The sequence below is a fragment of the Dasypus novemcinctus genome, chromosome 9, assembly GCF_030445035.2.
Source record: "Dasypus novemcinctus isolate mDasNov1 chromosome 9, mDasNov1.1.hap2, whole genome shotgun sequence".
Classification (NCBI taxonomy): Eukaryota; Metazoa; Chordata; class Mammalia; order Cingulata; family Dasypodidae; genus Dasypus; species Dasypus novemcinctus.
In genome coordinates, this window is record NC_080681.1 from 94,652,326 (window position 1) to 94,658,325 (window position 6,000).

General features: G+C 41.5%; 1 protein-coding gene across 5 annotated transcripts in view; it reads right to left on the reverse strand.

The window, feature by feature from the left end:
• The window catches only part of CAP1 (cyclase associated actin cytoskeleton regulatory protein 1), a 27,292-nt gene extending 21,532 nt beyond the window's left edge, over positions 1–5,760 (reverse strand). Inside the window, exons 1-2 of one of the 5 annotated variants that reach the window (XM_071217527.1) lie at positions 5,445–5,466; positions 4,312–4,532 (exon numbers count right to left, since the gene is read on the reverse strand). The gene's annotated coding sequence lies outside the window, so the exon portion shown is untranslated. Of the gene's footprint in view, positions 1–3,692; positions 4,132–4,311; positions 4,533–4,870 lie in introns of those variants that run through there. The other 4 variants (XM_004450629.5, XM_004450630.5, XM_058303819.2 and 1 more) reach the window with 4 other exon arrangements.
• Positions 5,761–6,000: the final 240 nt, after the last annotated feature.

Sequence of the window (6,000 nt, forward strand, 5' to 3'; positions counted from 1 at the left end):
TAGAAATTCTCATCGTCAGGCTCTAACATGTCACAAAGCAAAACCTAGACAAGCAGATAGGAGATACTTACATGTTGACTGGTTTAACCCAGAAACCAAAGAACAAAACACCACTTTACCCCAGTAAAGATGCCATCTAAATCTCTCTCAAATCAGGAGCCACTATTGTTCCCCTTAGCATTTGGTTTCGCTGATGAAATCAATGACATTTACTACCTAAGTCAATGCTACCTGAGGTTTAGATTAAAAGAGAAAGAAAGGCCTATCTTTTAGGAAAGAAAAGAATTCAACCCTGTATCAGTGCTTTTCTCCTGTTCTCTCCTTACACACAGCCCTCTATCTGAAACTCCAGAAATGAGTAAAGCTAGTAATAGTGTATAAACTGAAGTCAGACTTGGAACCTAGCTGTTTCAGTGGTCTGGCGCAAAGGGGTAATTTTGTATGGCCATGGGTTCCCCTCTCTGCCACATTCAAGGAATATTATGAAGACTAACTGTACTGAGCACTCAGCAAATCCTTTCTATATACCTGACATAGTATAAGAGAAAAACTGCACTGGGTTACTTTAGTCTGGGTGATTGTTTTAATAGAACAGCATTTCCTAACCTCATACATAAAGATCAATTCAAGGTGGCAATCACATTTCTAGCTATATATCGAGAAGAATTGAAAGCAGGGACTCGAGCAGATATTGGTACACTGATATTCATAAAGGCATTGTTCACAATTTGCCAAAAGGTGGAAGCAACGCAAGTGTCCAAATTTGTCAATTTGCCAAAAGGTAGAAGCAACGCAAGTGTCCATCATCAAATGAATGGATAAATAAAAATGTGGTATATACATACAATGGAATATTATTCAGCCATAAAAAGGAATGAAGTTCTGATGTATTCTGCAACACGGATGAACACTGAAAACATCAAGTTGTGTGAAATAAGACACAAATGGACAAATACTAAATGATCTCACTTATCATGAAAAAAGTAGAACATACATATTCATAGTCAGAAACTGGAATATAGATTACCAGGGCCAAGTGGGGGAGGGGAATGGAGAGTTAATGTTTAATTGATACAGAGTTTCTGTTTGGGGTAAAAAGTTCTGACAGTGGATGATGAAAGAGGCACAATTTAGTGTATGTAATTAACACCACTGAATTGTATATTTGAAAAGGGATAAAAAGGGAAATTTTAGGTGGTATATAAGTTACCATCACACACACATACATACATACAAAATAAACACAACTGTACAACACAGGAGAGTGAACCCTAATGTAAACAGCAAGCTAAAATTAATAGAATAATTATAATACTGTTTCATCAACTATAACAAAGATACCACCATAATGCAAAATGTTAATAATAGGGAAAACTGCATGTGAAAGGGGGGCATATGGGAACTCTGTACTTTTGCATATTTCTATAAACCCTCAAGTGCTCTAATAAAAAATAAAAATTGAAAAAAAAGATCAATTCAAGGATGCCATATGTCCCTAGCCATGATTCAGCTACAATTAAAGATATGAAAAGATCTAAGGTATAAGTCTATAATTAACTTAAACATAGGAAAAAAACAAACAGAAAAACAAGCGTTCCATTACACATTTCAACTCAACTATTTTTCAACTGAATGGAAAAGTCTGTCTGGTAATACAAGGCAAACAAAGTTGCACTGTAGCTGAGGAATATTTCTAGACCTTTGCCTCTTTTTTATTAGATTTACATGGTGGTATATCAAGAACACAGAGTTTCATGATGAATGCTATAGCTGCATTAATCTAAATACAATGACACTATAAAAATGTTATCAATCAAAAGAAACATGAGTGTCAACTAACTTTATAATGTAAACTATATAGTTTAAAATAAACGATAGTCCCTGTCCACAAAAACGAAGCAGTTTAAAGGCAGACAACATCAGCATGAACAAAAAAGAATTCACTTATCTGCAATATAGGAGAGAGTGAAAATCTGAATTACACTGTCAACTAACATGAAACTTTTTTCTAGTGTCTATCAGTGACACTTCTCTATTAAAATCCCGTCCTCTGAGATGTAAAAAAAAAACAAAAAAAAAAAAACCAGACAGGTGCTTCAAGGATCAACCAGGAATTCATTTCTTAGATGTCTTAGAAAACACATTCATTCAATGCAGAGTACCAAGTGCTTACTCCATACTCTGTGCCATACAGTCTGCTCTCAGAGAATTTAGTAGGGGAGATAAGGCACTGTACAATAACAATTATGATATTTGCTAATGCAGTGGTTCTCAATTAGGGACAACTTTGCCCTCCAGAATACTTCTGGCCATGTCTTTAGACATTCTTGACTGCCACAATTGAAGGAGTACTACTGGCATCTAATGAGTAGAGGCCAAGGATGCTGCTAAAAATCCTACAAATGCATGGCAGAACCACCCCACAACCAAGAATTGTACAGCCCAATATGTCAAATCTGATAAGGTTGAGAAACTCTGTTTTAATACAATAAGGAGCAAAAGGGAAGAGCAAAATATGCAAATAAATTTTAATACAGTTAAACTTTCTAAATTAAAAAATAAAATCTGTACCATCCACTGAAAACTAACTGAAGATAAGAGTCCAATTTTATAAGTTGGAAAAGTAGTTTAGACTGATTCTTTGGAAATACGAAGCCAGCAAAGGATAACAAGATGTAAATGATTCTTTTTTACAAGATAAGTCTGGTTGTTGTAGAGAAGTTGAAGTACAGGTATGAAAGCCAGGTTAGTAAAAAGGAAAGAGGGAAGTGGATGTGGCTCAGGCAATTGAGCTCCTGTCTACCACATGGGAGGTCCTATGTTCAGTTCCCAGCGTCCCCTGGAGAAGACGAGCTGGTGCAGTGAGCTGGTGCAGCAAGCTGAAGCAACAAAGAGACACAATGAGAAACAAGGCAGAGAGTGGAGGTGGCTCAAGTGACTGAGTGCCTCTCTCCCACATGGGAGGTCCCAGGTTCGGTTTCCTGTGCCTCCTAAAAAGAGAGCAAACACAGAGAGCAGACAGCAGGTACAAACAATTGGGGGAGGGGAATAAATATATAAAATAAATCTTAAAAAAAAAAACAGAAGGAAGGAAAGAAATTGATGAGGACAATTCAAAGACTATAGGATTTGGTTAAGATATGGCTTGAGGATCTTCAGATTAAATTTCAAATGAGAGCGTTCATCTTTCAATGACACTTTTCATTTCTGGTTTCAATTAAAATGAATGCTTTGCAGAAAACTAAAAGGAGGCATCCCTGGTTAAAAGAAAGGAAAAAAACCCAACTTAAATAAATGTATATGTAAACAAGAAACATGGTGAGAAAAAAAAGATTACCCTCAGGTCAGAAACAACAATTAAGACATTCTATAAATTGAAGAGCTAACTTCCTCAAAGCAAAAGTATACTCTCTCACTTAAATCTTAATACCACCACTGTCAGTTTACATGCAAGTTGTACTTTACAAAGCACTTTTCATTGCTACCATTTTATTTAAACCCCTCTAAGACATCAATTATGCCCAACTGATTGACAAAGTATTTCTGGAGAATAAAAAGGCAAAAAGTACCTAGAGAAATTTCTGAATGCTGGACCACAGCAAATCGAACAATTAGCAAACTGTAAACCACAGAATAAAATCCAGGTGCTTTTACAAGGCATCAAAAGCCATTTACAATCTGCAAACATCTACCTTTTTTCTGGTTTTATCTTCTGCCACAAACTCCGGGGCCAGTATTTCACTGAACAATATAGGCTCTTTCCTGCCACCACATCTTAGCTCTTAGCGTTTCTTCTAAAGAATTTTAACTTAGATGTGCTAGATGTGCTACAAATACCTCAACCTAAACGTTTCCTTAGCATGGCTTACAAAGTCCTTCACAGATGATCACTTCCCACATCCTCCACTTCCCCAAGCATTAATGGAACCCCAGTCACAATGAACTAGTTTTTCACACTTCCATGTCCATGCTTCTCTTTCTCTTGAAATATTTTTTCCAGATTCACCACAGCGTTAAATAAATCATGCAGATTTAGCTTCCCATTTCATCCACTGGCTCAGGTATACTTCCTCTATGCTCTCATAATCCCCTGTCCTTACAGTGCACCGTCACATTGTACTGCCATCCCTGACTTGTCTGCCTACTTCTCCACTTTAAGCTCCAGGCAAACAGCTGTATTTTCAGCCTCACACATATTAAGGGCTCAGTAAATGTTCAGAGAATGATGAATGTGTTGGGCTGCCCCCCGATTTTCACTTGAATAGAGATCCTTACAAAGACCTTCAACTGACACAGTTTCCATATACCAACCTCTAAAATGTTCTCATTTCTTCACCAAGCTAACTGCTATTCATTCTTCAAATTTCAACTTAAATGATGCTTCCTCAGAAGTGCTTTTCCTGCCGCCCGTGTTGTGTACTTCCACAGCACCCTGCTGTTCTGTTAAACGCCCCTGCAAACACTGTTAGGTCCTGCACTGTTAGGGCAGGGTGTAGTTTGGTTTTAGAAGGACACTCGAGATCTGGCAGTGTCTGGCAGAGAATGGGAACAATTTTTACACTGAATTTAATCCTGTGAGGTGAGAATAAATTTCGACTTAAAAGATAAGAAAACTGAGACTCAAAGCAGTTAAATAAGACATAACATGGCCACAGATACTTAGCAGTGAGGCCCGATCAAACCTGACCCATTCGATTCCGGGTCCGATACTACACAACACAGACTTCATAAAGTGAAACTGGCTTTTCAGAACAAGAGCAGGAGACCAGGAGGAAGGGGAAGCTATCTGAATGCACATACAAGCACGTCACCCCTCTCTTTAAAAAAAAAAAAAAAAAAAAAAAAATCCCCAGGCACTCCAAACACCTGCCTTAAAAAATAAAGTTCCACGCAGCTGGTGGTCTTCCCTGCGGCTGCCCGCGCTGCAACACTGGCAGAAAGATCACCTCACAGTAGAAAGGGTCGCCGGGAATGAACGTGGGAAGGTCTGGGGCTGGAAATCTAAGGTACTGGGTCTTGGTTTCAATGGTTTCACTATTTATGTGGCCTTAGACCAGTCTCTTTTTCTTTCCCGAAGCTCAATCTACCCATCAGTGCAATGGGGACGAGACGGGGATAGGAAACACTCTAAAGTTTCGGGTGCTCCTTTCAGTTAGGGCACTTTAGGAATGAGGGCTCTATAGAGGTTGATGGCCAGACCAAGGAAATCGAACGGAAGGGGCTCTCCGGTACAGCCCGGCTCAGCTGGTCACCCTGGCCCCACCTCAAAGAGACCGCGCCCAAAAGTCTGGGTCGGCCTGAGGGCCTTAGCCCCGGCCCCCTCGGCTAGGTTCACCACCGGCGAGTAAGAGGGAGCGTCATTAAAACGCCAGGGGCCGACGGACAACAGAGAGGAGCCCAGTCCCTAGCCAGCCGCGCACCCTCACCTCAGAGTTCTACCTCACCTCGGGACGGCGAACAGCCGCTCTCCACTTCCGGCAAGAACTGCCCAGCAATCTTCGCGCGACCCACTTCCGGGACCCTACTGGGCGCGGCACCGCCACCGGAAATGAGCCAGCGGCTGAAAAGCTAGGCGAAAGGGGAGTAGGGTAGCAAGTCCGGTCGCCCTGCTCGTGACTCCGCCCCCTGCTCACTACGCCGCGCTGAGAGAGGTTGCGGCTATCCCCCCGGGCACGCAGAAAAGAGCCCTGCCCCTAAGGCGGGAGTAGCCGTGGAGGGCGTGCTAGACCAGGCTCCTCAGTCCTCTAAAGCCAAACCAGCAACGCCCTCTAAGGCTCCGACCAATAGAGGGCTGCAGCTACTTGCTAAACGCCACCTCTGGAGGGCAGCTAGTGGCTAATACACCTGTCAGTTTGATGTCAATGACAAATGCAGGTCCCTTTTTACTTCAGCCTGGAAGGGGTCTTGAAAGGATTTAGCGGGCAGGAGTCCTGGGCCGCTTCACCTGTTTATGGGGCCGGGAACCACCTTTCCGCCTCTCTGGGCATGCATGCCTCTGTT